The following is a 15965-nucleotide window of genomic DNA, read 5'->3' on the forward strand; positions in this document are numbered from 1 at the left end:
GAAACATTTTTATTACAAAATTACATTGAAAAATGATTTTCATTATAATTAGACTGGAAATTATAAAAGGTATATCAAAGAAATGCTGAATTGGAATTAGCCAGATGAGAAGGGCACTACATCTCTAAGCAGTGGAAACACATCAGTGGAGTCAGGCTTGATATATTTTTGGCTCAAGGATTTTTTTCCCAGCTTTATTACTCACCTTTGTCCACTTCTGCTTTTTGTGTCACTTTTGCTGATATTCCCTGGTAGCTCCCTTAAATCATCACAACAGCTAAGCAGTGCACCTGATTTTCTGAAAGTCTCTTATTTATGAGACTGGATATATATGTACAGGATATAATTTTTAGATGTTTTACATTTTTTAATGTTTTTTGGGCAGTAAGCCCATGTATGGAGGTCTCTCCAGTCCTTGCTTAATGATCCTACAAGTTTTGTCCTGGAATAAGATTGTCAGCAGGCCCAGCCAGAGCCTTGCTGGGGAGTGTTAGGAGGCCCCCTCTCCAAGTGAAGATGTACAGAAGATGCTCCTGAGCAAGGGGAGAGCAGCGATGCAGTATTTTTCATTGTGCTTGACGCCTTCTATCCCTTTTCATGCTCTGAGAAGAAAGACATTTTATGCAAGTGAGACTGCTGTCTTTTGGGGACAGGGAGGGAATGTTCAAGCAAAAGCAGGGCTGAGTAATTTTGTCAGGAAGCTTTGTTAGAACTTCGAGGATTTTGATCTGGAGCCTAAATGGAGCTGCAGGTCCTCGTTCTTTTTGTGCATGGAAGCAAAGCTGCCCTGACACAGGCGGGCAGTGTCTGCTGAAGAGCATTCTTCTGGGAGCTCCCACCTTCCCTTCCACCCCTTTTTATCCTCCTCGTCCTAAAGGAGCAAACGGACTCCCAGTGTATCACTACTCAATTGAGGAAGTTTTTCTTTTAATCTTTCCAAATGTGATAATGAGGCAGTCAGGTACCAGAGATAAGTAATTTGATAGGTCTGAATTACCTTAGGTAGTGTCATGAATAGGAATTAATTGTCTGTCTGTAGAGGAGATCTTGCTGGTAAGGAGACTAATTTCATTTTTTTTCCTAGTTTCATGATTGGGTGGCTTTTTGCCTGTGTGGTGGGGTTTTTGTTGTTGTTGTTTTGGTGTGTTGCTGTTGTTTATTTTTCTGGATTAGACTTCAGATTTTCTCTAGCCTCTATCACAGCTAGCGAAGACCATTACTAGCAAGAGAAATGTTCCCTTTATATCCAGTGACTCCTTTGTCCATTTTCTAGTCTTTTCTGCCAATAACATTTGGAAAGAAGGATTTTTTTGGTTCCCACATGGCACGAAGAGAAACTTTTCTTAATGGATGTGTGTAGAAACTGCAGTCATGACAAGGAAACCTCTTACTAAAAATACTTCCTTAATGTATTTTTGTTCATTGCTTTGCTGATTTTTGTTCTGAGAGTGAGTCACCACTTGAAAAGAGCAGAATTGGACCTCAATTTTATCTTTAATTTCATTAAATGAAACCTCTCTATGGTGGACTGACACCGTCCTAGTACTGTGCTGCAATGATGAATCAGCATTGCTCAGAAGTAAGAGCACTATCAGTTTAAAAGGAAGGAACCTTATGTGGAGTTAGGTTTAGAAGCATCTCAAGCTAAGTGCAGCATGTCCACACCCCTGCTCTGCTTCTCATGAGCTGAGCAGTATCCCAAATATGACATTGTGTATACCTGTATGTCTGTCTATCACTGTGATTTGCTACCCTTTTCTATTTTTTTTTAGATAGTTTCTCAGTTTAGTAAAATCCTTCTACTCCCCCGCTCAAACTGCAAAGAGATGCCTGATTGCATGCAACAATAAATCATAGGAGGCTGAAATAGAAACTAACAGGTTTAGAAGAACGTGAGTTTCTGTTGTCTAATTTCATGGCACCATCCTCTTCCAGGGCAGCATCTTAGCTCTGTGAAAACCCTGCGTCAAGTGTGTGTGTGCCTGTGGAGAAGGTCCTGCCGAAGCAGAGAGGTGAGGTAGGTCCTGTACTCATGTTGATTCTCATGGCACACGTGCAATGACCACCCCACAAATCAAGGGTCTTAATAATAATAATAATAATAATAATAATAATAATAATAATAATAATAATAATAATAATAATAATAATAATAATAATAATATCATTTTTTAGTTTTATTTTGTGAAGAAAACATGGCAGCTTCACATGTTGCTGCAAGTGCTGTGGTAGCCTTGCCATGTCTGAGGTGCTATCAGGGAAGTTACAGGGCATTCGTCAAAACAAAGCTGATGCAAACATGAATACTCCCAAGAATGGGTCCTTTTAAACTAAAAAATGCTGAAGGCTGAAAAGGGGCTAATTTATTTAAATTATCTGTATACATGTCAAGCCCCATAGTTTCCAGATGAAGCTGACTACTGTGAGTTAAAGAAAGCTTTTCTTAAATTTACCAACAAAAGCCTAACAGAGAAAGTTATACCAGAAAACCTGAGCAACTAAGAAGATAATCATCTGTAGTGATGCAGATGTGCAAAAATACAGTTTTCTGCTATTAAGCTTTTAAATGTCAGTAAATGGCAGTTTAGTAGATCATTTGCTAATAATGATTAAATTTCTCATTAAAATGTTTCCTTCATTATTCTTCAGGTAGAAATGTGTAATTCAACGATTGTTACATCAATTATACTTAAAAAGCTCATTAAAATACTGAAATATTATCTCTCGTAGCCAGAGTACTTTAAGAGTACTGTACTAATTACAAAAGGAATAAACTCTTGTAATATCACCATTTGAATTGATGCCTTATAAATTCTTAATGCAAAGCTAACATATAAAGTGTAAATCAAATATATAGATCCAATAAAACAAAACCTTTTTAATCTTGTTTTACCTTCAAAAGGATTCTGATTATTGTAATTAAATAATGCATGATATAATAAAGATCTAGAAAGTGTGATTATTTCATTGGCAATTGAATATTGGTGCTTTTTATTTATGCAAGCAATTTATCACAGACAATATGCATCAAGCATTAAAATATTGATACAATTACACCTATCCTGCTGAACCAATAAAAAAAAACTGTGACATGACTCTCTGCTCGTGATACAAGGACAGTTTGAAATCCTTGTTAAATTTTAATATTCCGATGTGCTGGGTTATGCTAATTCTGGTATGGAATAATATCTCCGGTATCTACTGCTCTGCCTTTTATTTCTGTGAGATTACAAATCCGGCTTCACTTAGCTTGGCTAACAAGGACTGCTTTGCTTGCTGCTCTGTTGGTCACTCCTAGGAAGAAATACTAAAAGACAACTTTGAATTTCCCTTTTTACAGTTACTGCTCTGCTATGAATACGACTGTTTAATTTTGCTGCTGCTGTATCCTGTTATTCTTTCTAAGATTTTTACAACGGCTTCTGGCCCAAGTCAGGGATAACTCACCTGTAGATGGTGGATTTAGTAAGACCTGTTTCAAAGCAAATGCATTTCCATTATTGTCCCAGTTTCTAAAGGCTAGCATCATGGTGTCAAGATAAAATATAAAAGGAGAGATCATTTGCTTTCAGTTTGAACAGCAATGCTACCAGGTCAGATGTAAATTGTGAAATTGGGCAGAATTTCCATACCTTTAATCTTATAAAACTGTTTTCTTTCTAAAGGAACTAAAAAGCTATGCTTAATAGGCTAGTAATTATTTTGCCACTGTGCAGGTAAGCTGAGGTGCAGAGAGGCTGTCTACCGAGCTAGCCTCTTGTCGGCCTGATGAAAGAAAATAAACACCCAGCAAAAACCCAGCGGCCCCCCAGCAAGGTGCTGGGTGCCCACCTTTATTTCCTTTCTCAGCCAAGTCAACTGTCGTGTAAAGAGCTGGATTTCCTTGAATAGAACAGCACTGCCCAAGTTTGTAAAAGATCAACCTATCCCACCATTCATATACTCTAATTAATTTATTGAAGGGACATCTCAAAAATGTGACACATTTTTATAGCACAAAGGAAACAAAGTGGACTAAAACAAATACTTGCAGCTGTGCTGGCTTTCAGAAATGGCCTTTGGATATCACTGTTCTTTCAAGTGAGGACAGAAATTGCAAGCTTCTGAATAAACAGCAGCAGAAAGATCAAAAAGCACCTGCAAAGCATAAGGATTGTATTGATATGAGTGAAAGTAAGCTCTTTGCTGAGGGTCATCCTTGAACATGTACAGGATTTTCAGAGACCCTACAGTGACTCTTTCACCTCATAAAATTATAAAGCCATAATTTACATGTCTGATTCACCAAATTGATGACCACAAGCCAGGTGGTGCTGAACAGCCAGTTCTCTTTACATTCAGTGAAGGAAGGGAGCATTTGACACCTTGCAAGGTGAGAAGCTCTGGTTTTTTTTTGTAACTTGCCATGAACCTAAGTGTGTAGTGTTTTGTTTTTGTTTTTTACTATCTCATGACACTATCTCAGACACTATTTTTTGGCCGGATGCACTTGTTTTTCTCAGTAGATACTGCCATCACTAATGTCCCTGTGTCATATTTATGAACTTCTGTTTAGCTTAAATAAAAGTCGGTATTACTCAAACAGCTTTCTTCTTAATTAATTTGCACAGATGCAGCAGCCATCCATAGGCACACGCGGGCCTGTGCCATTCCCATTTGCCTCGCTCCCAGCTCGCTGCCATGCCGAGGAGGGGAGCAGCAGATAATCGCGGTGCTGTCACGGCGGGCAGGGGCTGCGGGCTTGTACCCGCGTGCAATTTGCCAGCACTTTAAAGCCATTACTGTGGGTGCATATTGGGCCTGCATGTGTACATATGTATGAGGAAAAAGCTGACTAATATTTGTGTGGTGGTAGATAACAGGGTTTTAATTCCGGCCTTCATAGCCATGCCTTGTTTGAGGTTCCCTGGCCCTGTGATCTGGGTTGTCTCTTTGCTGTAGCTAATTGGGTGATGGCGAAGAGGAAGGGCTGGCTAACGGGGAGCTTTGAGTTGGGTGTTTTAAAGAAATAATTCCCGGGACTTATTAGCACTGCCGGCTGTGTTAATGGTTTACCTGCTGGAGTAGCAGCCTGTGCCGAGAATGTGCGCCTTACAATATAGAGACTTTCTCTCTATGAAAGTAGCTGATTTAGTCAGAAAGGTGACAGTTAAGACTCGTTGCAGGAGAAATTTTTGCATCTTTGCAGAGTGACTTTTTTTTTTATACTTTACCATAGTGGCTGTCCATCACAGTTGTTATGTATGCAGGCTGAGTGAGCCCGCAGGGGATCCTAGTTATTTACACTCTTTTTCAAGCTTCGAAGCTGTTATAATCATTCGCTGTCAACTTTGTGCTGACACTGAATTTTACTTTGTGTTTTTTATGCTCGGTTTGGGTCTAAAATACTGGCATCCATACCCTACACTGTAATTCTATGGGTGACTGAGTTGACCAGCAATATACAGTATTACTAACAGAGCTTTAGAAACCTGCTGCATATGGAGATTTCGGGATTTGTTGATTGTGGACAGTAAACAAAGTCCCCAGGCTTTATGCTTTTATCCTAGTGGTGGCCCTCAGGAATAAACTGTGTACCGTGTTTCATCTCATTGCATTTTCATCTTTAAAAAAAATGTAAATATTATTTTCCTTTCCTACAAGGCAGCAAAGTTAGAGGAGGAAAACTTTTTCATTGCTGTTTTTTTATTATTATTTTTTTTTTATTTTCATACTCGCTTGTTTTCTCCAGGCCTGTGTTTTAAGAAATGCATATTTTTTTCTGTGATCACCATATGTTTAGCATGAAGCTGCAGATAGTAGTGGAGCTGGTAATGGGCTAATACTTCAGAACCAAACTGAAATAATGTGTTGTGTGAAATGTTGGGAATAAATTATCGTGTAAGAGCACGCATTGACAAATACATAGGGTTTTTACACCCTTTTTGGTTTAGAAAGGCAAATTTACATGCCTGTCTTTAAAAGCCCTTGGCCTGCAACGCAGACCAAATAAACCAACTTCTTTCACGTGTGCACAAAACTCCTCCGTTATCACCAGGCCCTGTGACCTGAAATGGCAGCACACCAACTGCTTTCTGCCCGTGTAAAATGTGAGATATTCGTGAACAAGTTGCCAGCTCCAGCATGAAATTTCAGGTACTCTGGGGCCCAAAGGGAGTGATCACACAAAATGATACGACCCTGTTCTTAACTGGACTTGAAATAAAACTGGTCAAGGAGCTTGTGTGCTTGGCCAATGTAATAAAGTAGACAAATAATTACTGAGCAAATCAAACACACTTACACCTCAGATGATTTTGAAATATTATCTATAATCGGGCACTTCTGTGCTAGGAGGAAAGGTTAATAAAGTAATTTAAAAAAGATTGTGTGGAGTATTACAGAAACAGAAGAGGACTGGTGATCATAATTGTTAATCTCCTGAAACACCAGTCCTCTACTGCACGAGGCATATATTTTAGTACGACTCCTTATTGTTCATTCCACTTATTACTATATTATACTGCTTAATTACCTTTTGTAAGAAATCTTATTTTAGCTTTCTTTTTTTTCCTTTAATAACAAATAATGCTGATGGAAACGGTCCAGAAGAATACATGTACAGCTTAATCTTTAGCAGGTAGAGCTAAAAATAAGATTAAAACATATACAGTATATTGATAGATATTTATTTGGAGACTCAATCACCACAGAAGCACTGTTGTGAAATACCACAATGAAGTGGATAAATATGCCCCCCTCCATATCTAGCCTTGTTGTGTATGAATGGAGCCTAATATAGGGTACAACAAGAAAGGCTGAGGTTTTGCTCTTTGGTAGTTGTCATTAGCTTCTCTGAACCACATTTCTAGTTCATGGCATTCCAGATAACCAAGATAAGGCTTTTTTCAAGGCAAAGAAACAGAAGTTTCTTTAGCTTAGGCAAACGACATCTGAGTACCAAAATGTCACCTTTATAAAACTATCTGTTGTCTGCTTGCTTTCTTTATTCTCAAGATTGATGAGTTCCTTATGTAAAGTGTTACTGAAGGTGGTTGAAATTTATGTGGCCACTACAAAGCACTTGTAGATTACAGAGCGGTTGGGACATGAAAATCTTCTTCCCTTCGTCCAGTGTGAATAAATGGGGCTGCTGTGCTGTTTTCAAGGAGATATCGCAGATCATGGTGGTAGCAATTGCTTAAGCCTCTCTTTTGGAAAGATGGTGAGGTTTGAAATGGACGTTTGCAGCGTTTGTAGCAAGATGTCCTCTACACGGCATAGTAACTTCACTGCTCAGAAAAAAAAAAAAATGCAACTTGCCAATACTGATAATTCATGGCAAGAAAAAAAAAATGCAGTGCTTGCATTTGAAAGAATTTGGATGAGTTTGGTAGAGGCAGTGATTCATCTCATGCTGTTAGGTGTAGTTAACTTCTCCCAGATACCCAAAAGCTTTCAGTGGGCCAGATAGATCACTGGCTCCTCCACCAATATCTATGCATACATTGGTTTTCTTTAACCCAAACGTCACATTTACCTCAGAAGTGGAGCAGAAGTGAAGCTGTTTGAAATGTGGAGCCTGCCACAGTTTCTACTGTCTCTCCTGTGTCATTTGCCTCGGCTTGGATGGCCGTTTCCAGAAATACAATAACAGCTGCTTGCAGCTCCTACAAAATACTTCCCCTGATTTACGGTAGCATGGCTGCTAGCTTGGGTAGCAGGAGAACCAAGAAGATGGATATTACGGTAAATATTTATAACAGTGAGTTTATTGCGCATATATTACTATCATTTGAATTGGAAAAAGTCTACCCCAAGCAGATGTGACTTTGTGAGAGAAACACAGGCCTGTTTCCATCTCCAGGGGATATAATCCTAAGGATGCCTCAACAAATGATTTTCTCTAATGTATAATTTTGGCTAGTAGCTATTAATGTTGAATAAGAATATGGTTGTTCCCTGCATCCCTTTTTAAAAATTCACCTGAGTGATTCAGTTCTGGTTGAAGCAGATTCTTTTTTTTTTCTCATTCGTAACACAGACATCTGAGTGTGTTGTTCAGCTTTGTCATCTGTCCATTAAGATTGGAGTTTTCCTGAAACCTTTTGCAGCTCTAAGATATACAGATGGGGAAGGAAGCTGGATAACATCTATATGGGCCTTACATAATTAATGCCAGAGCAAAGAGCAACGTGAATTTTATTTTTTATTTTTATTTTTTTGCAAGTGAGTATCCAGAATTTCACACTATGAATATCTGGGATGCAATACAGTGAACAGGTTAGAAAAGTAATATAGTCATAGTAATTACTTTCATCTGGCAAAATATTTCAGTCAGCAATGGCTAGCAATAAAGTAAAATGATCACCTTTGGTATATCTATTACAAAAACAATTCTCTAAAATAAGAGCTGTTTAAAATATCCACTGGAATATAAAGCATCAGTTCTGGAGTCACACATTGCTTTACTGTTTTTGTGGGCTGTGCTACTCTCAAAACAATTGACTTGAAATTCAAGGTTCCAGACAATGGGGGAAAAATTAGTTCAATTAAGGATCTGTAAATGAAGTGAATACTATCTGTCAAGTTGCTGTAAAAATAAAATCTTGGTTTTGGCTTTTAGGTTTTATACAAATCACTTATACCCTCCTTAAAAGAGAACTTTTTTTTTTTTTTTTTTAAAATAAATATAGTGAATACGAAACACCATTAATCCAGTAGTAATATCATCTGATAGTAGCTAATCCCTTCTTAGGGATGGCTTTGCCTGGTCCTTTGGAATATAGAAATGTGCTTTTACTGTTAGGCATTTTGTTTAAGCATCAATCAGTTCCTAATGCTTAATTGTCTTCTCTGCATTCCCCCCTTCTCCCCCCAAAAGGAAAAAGACCACCAACTAAAATGAATACTGTCTTCAAAGGTATTTCCTTGGGAGTCTTATTACATTCTTTAGCCAGTTATTTTGTATTCTGAGGTTATGGATCAAGGGCAGACCCATGCCTGTGGTTTGGACTTGGCTATCTGCTGTGACAGGATGATGCAGACATACCAGAAGATCCTAATCTGTCAGAGGAAGTCTATTAAGTTCAAGCCCCTAAGCTGTCTCAGCCAAATCAGTGATACCAAACTTACATTTGTTTTTGTGATGACCATTCATTTTGGTCAAATGAAGAAATTGCTAGTGTGGTTTTTGTGGCTTCAGGGGTGAAATCTATGAATGTCACGTATCTTTTAGCCTCTCTGCTCTCTCTGAAACATTATTGAGAATGCTCTTGTATGGAGGGGAAAAAAAAAAAAACGCAACCATTTTTATTGCAGCTGTTTATAAGTCACCTTGATCATAAAAAGTTGTGGAAAAGAAGCATTAACTTCTATAAAAATAATTCTTTTTGTGAATAATAGATAAGGTAGGAAAAAGGCTAGACTGTCTGCAGACAGCTGTGTAGCAGGAAGAAAAAAGAGGTCTTGAAATACATCCAGAAGGATTCCATGTGTTCTGGGATGGTTATCAGTGCTGCTACAGACCGTAGACCTTGGACTTGCTGTGGAAGCTATGGACTTGGCTGGTTTTGAGGTCCACTCAGGGCAGAAGAATAAACTGGGAAAAAATAAAATAATAATAATAAAAGAAAAGGCTTAAGATGTTTTCCTGGTCATAACAGATTTAAATAAAGACTTTTCTGTTTCTGTTTAAATATCCACCAGCATACCTCAAGACATATTACAGATGGTGAACAGGGATTTATTTTTTTTTTGTACCTTTTGGCCATAAAATAAAAACTATAGGGCAGATTTTACTGAGATAAAAACAAATTACTCATTTCATAGCTTTTTTCAACTTAAAGAATTTTTCTGTCTCTGTGATGTTTGATATTATAATTTCCCTGTTTCTGTCTCTCTTTCTATTTTTCATTTTTTAAGTCGTAAGGTAAAATTCTGACCCCATTGAAGTTGAATTTGGGCCATATACTTCTGTGGGATCAGGATTACATCCTGTATGTAGTCTGTGGTCGGTGCTTGTGTAGCAAAGGTTTACCCAGGAAGATTTTAGCTGATGAATACAGTGAATCCAAAGTGATTTGTGTGCTCGTGTCAGAGTTTCTGCAACTTCTGGGGAGCCATGCTCACATAAAACCTGCAGCCCACATCAAGCACCAAAGGATAATGTTAGGTTGCTCCTTTCGACTTGCAAAGGGAGATTCGAGAACAGGCAGCACTTTCAGGTAGGGGAGGAGAGGCACTGCTCTGAACTGGCCGCCACACTTAGCTCGCTTTTTATGGCAGGCTCTGTGCTGTTTTCCTTCTGGATGGGACTGCTTAGAAGACCTCGTTCGAGAGCATAGTAGAAAGGGTGTGGAAAATGACAGAGAAACAAAGCCTGGGGTCTGTACAACCTGAGTGTGATTACACCATGTTGCACCCCAGCCTTATTAGCTGGGTTCTCCTACTGCTTTGTTCAGATTCTCTCCATGTGAGACTCTTACTTGGTTTTGTGTCTTGCCACTCCTCTTCTTTTTGACCCTGCTCCTGTTTGCTTCTCCTCTCTGTGTGGCAGCTTCCATACTTAGACAAGTAATTCTCCAGAAGCGCCTGTTTCCTCAGGAACCCAAAACTACATTCAACATCCTCATCTAATTCACCCCATTTTGCAACTAGCGGTTACATCTGGATACAAAACCTGCAAATAGAGAGCTCTGGGCTCTTACAAGGGTGAATAGAAAATAGAAATTGAATGGACACCCACGCCTCCACCCTGCCAAACTGCTCTGTCGTTTTCATCACAGTTTTTAAATATATGCAATGTTTAAACTGACAGGTTTTGTCCTGAAGAAATTACACTGGAAAATTAATCTAATGAATGCCATTCCTCTGTAATGTCTGTCATGGGAAGATGAAGTTGTTGGTGTTTTTTGTTTTTGTGGGTTTTTTTTTTTTTTTTTTTTTTTTTTTTTTGTGTGTGTGTGTGTGGTTTACTATTATTATTATTACTGTTATTATTGTTAATAATATGAAAAGGTACAAGTTGAATCACTTCTCTTTGGTCTCCCAAAATAGATCACTGGTTGTGGCAGATAGTAATTAGTATACATTTCTGTGCAAGAAAACAAGGGTGTAGTTAGGTCCATTTGATTTCAAAAAAGTAACACTGTAAAGGGAGAAAAATGATTTCCTAAGTACAGAAATTGCTGAGTTATTACGGAAAAAAAAAGCTTTTTTTTTTTTTTTTTTTTTTTTTTAAACAGCTAATCTTATAAACCTTTATTCACGTGCCTGTTCTTTTTTTGTTCCTCCATAGCTTCATTGGAAACCCTGCTTTTAAAACTAACAATGGGCAATATCAGAACCGAGTGTAAAGTTCCCAAACATGTTGGTCCTGCATTCGAAACCCAGCATGAAGCTACCCACATGTTCAGGAGCCTGCAGGATCGAGGTTGCAGTGTAGTGCTGCCTCACTGAGCTGCTCTTTTTCTCTCATCCCCGTTTTGAAGGACAGTAGCACACATGGAGCTAAGGGGTGAATATATAGAACAGTAGCAACCCTGTACTAAGTATCAGCATGCAGCTTTTTAGCTTGTGCTGAGAGCATGTCTGGGTGGTACGATGTGGCAGAAATATTTTCGGGGTGCATCTGCACGGCAGGTGAAGATGTGACTGAAGTCCATGTTCCTACCCCTGGCCTTCTTTCAGCTTGCAGCTCCTCACAGGGCGCCACACTCGTGTCTCTGCTGCTTCTGGGTTGCACTCGTGGAACCATGGACATGCAGCACTGCCACGGTTACGCTGCTGGCAGTTTGAAGATGGTTAGCGGAAAGTCACCTGCTGCAGTCCAACCTTGTAAATGTTCTTTCAGGAGGGAGGAGAGCATTGTGTTTCCTGTTCGCACTCACGTGCTATTTTCCCTGGGTCCTAAACAGTTCAGACACCAGGCACGTGTGGGCTACAGCTGAGCTGCAGAGCATGGCAAGGGGGGAAGGTGAGGGAGATTTTCACCATCCCTTGGTGTGCGCCCAAGCACATCAGTGGTTAGCTATAGCCTGGGCTGAGCTGGCCCGCTGGAGTAGCCCAGACTGCCTGGGTCCAAAGCTAGGGCTGAGTTCAGCAAAGTGCCACTGTACTGATGCCTCTGGCCTAGCTTTGAGAAACTGCTGCTCTCAACCTTCACCTGCTGCTTCTGCACTGGTTACCAAAGGAAGAGGAGATTGTGTGCTGCTCTCTGGGCTGTTAGTTATTAGGTGGAGAGGTAATATCGCATCACACAGCCCACGCTGTGGACGTAAGTTGGTGAAATAGGGATGCTGCTGTCACAGCGGTGGTATGCGGCAGGAGGAGGGAGAAGATTCAGGAGATTTTTTTATTTTTTTTTTTGGAAAAAACATGAACTGCTCTTAACAATCAAATGGTAAAAACCAAAACTGGTGAGAAAGCTCTCAAATTATATGTAAAGGTGTTCTGTCTAACTGCTTCTGGCCAAAAAAAGCAAGGATTTGGAAAAAAAATATGTAATTTCAGATTTCAGCATATTGGACTGATCCCTCAAATTTTATCTTTCCAGTCACTTGGATGTGGCAGTTAATCACTCATGCATGTTCTGAAACTGAAGTTGCTGATTTTCTGCTTTGGAGTCCATTTAGAGCAATCAGAGGGACGCCGTAACCCCGATTAGCTGGCTGCCCTGGAGTGAAGAAGTATCTTGTTATTGTGGAGACGTCGTGGTTACTTTGTGCACCCCTTAAAACTCCAGGGAAAGTCCTCCTGTTCCAGTTATGAATGAGCGCGCACGCACACAAAAGTTCACGAGGCTGTTTCCTATTAGTCAGAGTGTCTCCTAATAGTGCTTCTGTCAGATCGCTCCTGTGTATTGAAAAAAATGTTTGTTTTAACAGACCCTATGTACTTGTACAAAACTGATCTGAATAATTCTAAACATGTAGGAATATATGATATTGTTGCTTATGGCAGCTGAACAGCTAATCTCCTTGATGCAGTGATACTGAGCACGCTTCAGAGAGTGCGTGGCAGTCGCGCAGGGTGTGTGTTGGAGCTCTTCAATGAGGTTTTAGTTATTTCAAGTCAGTATTTTCTGTTAGAATCCCCCCAGCTAAAAAATAAAATGAAAAGCCAAGCGTCAACCTTGCATTTCAAATATGAACTGGAAACAAACCCGATTTACAATTCACTAGATGAAAATTGCTCTCTTCTGCCATAATTCAATGCACATTTGGTTTATTTGAGAATTCATGTATTATAACCATTCTTGCTCACACTTCTGCATATCTTGGTTTGGCGCATGCATGCAGTTTGGGCTGATTTTCCCCCCCGTTTTTTCTTTTCTTATTTCTTCTTTTTCCTTCTGGCTTTACGTTGTAAGTGGAGGCCTCCCCCTCCCGACAGGACCTTCCACCTGAGGGCAGCACAGTCATCAGCTCCAACTTCGGAGTCAGTCTTGCTTGTCCCACTCCAGCTTCTAGCGGCTCCAGGTCAGGTTTTGTTTTAATTCCCCCCCCTACATTGTTTGCAATAATGAGATATGATCACTCTAACTTTTCAGACCTTCTGACTTCCTTTTACTGGGAGCCGCATCCCTTACTTTATCTTACAATATTGTGCATTTCCCGCAGTGGTTCCCCGTGCCGTTATAAGATGCAGCATCTTTCTTTGTATTACCACAGTGTATTACTGTTGAAGTAGCATACACAGAACGAGGCTCTAGGAGGGTCTGCATATCAATATGAAAATTTATACTTTTAACTTCATGCTATTCCAAGCAAAACTGAACCATTTTTCTACAATTCTGAGATTTCTTCTCTTGAGCTGGATGCTGACAGTGCAAGAGGTAACACCTTTCAGCAGGTAAAATATGTTGTTATGGAAAGGCTGTATGGCAGGGATGCTGACAACAATTAGCACATGCTACTCATTAACAAACGGAGATTACAACTGAGCCGAAATGGCAGGCTGCCATCAGCGTGATAGTTACGGGGCAGTTTAATTTCTAACGAATGTGAGCACTGGATTAGTAACAATATTCAACAAAATGCTGCCTGCATTCTCTTATGGCTTTCATTACCAAATTGAAAATCTGTGTAGATTTCTGAAAATTACTTTTAAATGTAGCCAATCTCCTCGACTGCAAGGCTTGATTTGCTGGTGAGGGAGTCCTGCTGTGAGATTTTAATGAAAGATCATAGTGCCCCTCCAAGACCGTCAAAGAGCTATGGGCCCTGAAAGACCTGAAATAATCTGTTTTACTTTTAATGGCAGCCATTTTATATTCATTAAGATCAAAATGCAGTTTTGCAGGCAAATTGCAAAGCTGTTCCACTCACAGCTTGAGAACCTGGAGGCCCTACAGCTTTTTATCTTGTTCATAAGCAAATATGCAGTTAATATCTTTTAATATGCTTTGATGCTTGGTACCTTATGGGTACATTGTACTGGAGGTTAGAGAACTGCATGTTTCTTTGGCAGTGCTAGCAACGAACTAAAGCACTAGTCCTTTTATTTCCATAATGGCAGAAGAAATGAGTCTTTTTTTTTTAATATGAGCTCTGCTCAAATAAATTGTAAAGCACCGTGTAGTATATGTTCAGGGTCTCGTAGAAGGCACATTTTTTTCACTACATTCCATCTGTTGGTGGTTCTTATTATTTAAATTTATACGGCCACATTATTTAAATGTAAACAGCCAAATAAGATAGGATCAAATCATTGGCATCTGGGAACTGTGCTCTTATCCTCTTTGATTGTGAGGTTGTGTGCATTAATAATGGAGTTCTAAAGACTGTGATTCCACCTGATATACTGTATGACCTTAACAGTTGTGATTTTATCAGGGTTTCACTGTATGAGAAAATGAAGGTATTTTGCAGCTCATTTCTAGCAAGGCTAGTTTGCATCATCTTGTGTCCAGAGTAGTTCTGATTTCTGTGTGTACGTATTTTAAAATACCATTTTTTGTTTTGATTGCTGTACTGCTGGTCATGTTGTAAATCACATTCCCAAAGATCGTTTTCAGTGAATAAACTTCACCTTCGCACTGTATATGTTGGTTTAATTGCGTGCTCAGAGTGATAAGTTGTCATTTCATCACGAGCTGTGTACAGCTGATGCACTAGTGGGCAGGATTCTGCTCTGCTCTGAAGCTAGTGTGCAGGGTCTGGGACGGCAAGGAGGCTGCTGAAATTCCCTGGCTGAGAACAGGGCCCTTCAGATTTAGGAAAGGCCCTTCAGATTCGCTCTTAAGGATGGAAATATGCAGAATTCCATAATATGTGCTTTCTAAATCTCATATATACAGTAGAATTTAACTTTTCCTCTCCCTCTTTCTTTTCCTCTTTTTGGTTATCCTGTAGAAGGTGCAAGAGTGTCTTGCCCTGTTTTCATCTGTCTGCTAAGAAGATCCACTGAAGGTCACATAGAGAAAATTGTCACAATAATTTGATTTAAGAAAATGGTGTGAGCCTCTTTATGAAAGCTAATTCCAATTGTGTTGTCTCAAAAAAAAAAAATATATATATATATATAAATAAAATATATAAAAAATAAAATAAAATATATATATAATATATATATATATATAATGTATACATGCTGTGCATTAAGACAGCTCCATGGAGAGGGCAGGCACTCAGTCCCCGGGCCCTCCCAACTTCTGTGTGTATCTGAGCCCCACAGGCGTATTATAATGCTGTATGACATGTTTACAAGTTCTAACATCTTACTTTGTGCAACTGCATAGCTTCCTTGCAGGGCTAGAGAACTTGAAGCTTTGTATGTCTGGCAAAGATGAGGGAATTTGATAACCTTCTCTCTTTGGGTCTTAGGGCGAGTTGAATGCGTCTGGCCTGCCAAGGCACAATTTAATGGGCTTCTGAAAACACTCAAAAGGCAGACATAAATGTGTGGATGGGCAGCCAGCCAGGGTGACCTGGGGGATGGGGCCAGTCTGATTTTAAGCAGGGTAAGGTCGTGAAGGAATGTTT

The sequence above is a fragment of the Anas acuta genome, chromosome 3 (genome assembly GCF_963932015.1).
Source record: "Anas acuta chromosome 3, bAnaAcu1.1, whole genome shotgun sequence".
Classification (NCBI taxonomy): domain Eukaryota; kingdom Metazoa; phylum Chordata; class Aves; order Anseriformes; family Anatidae; genus Anas; species Anas acuta.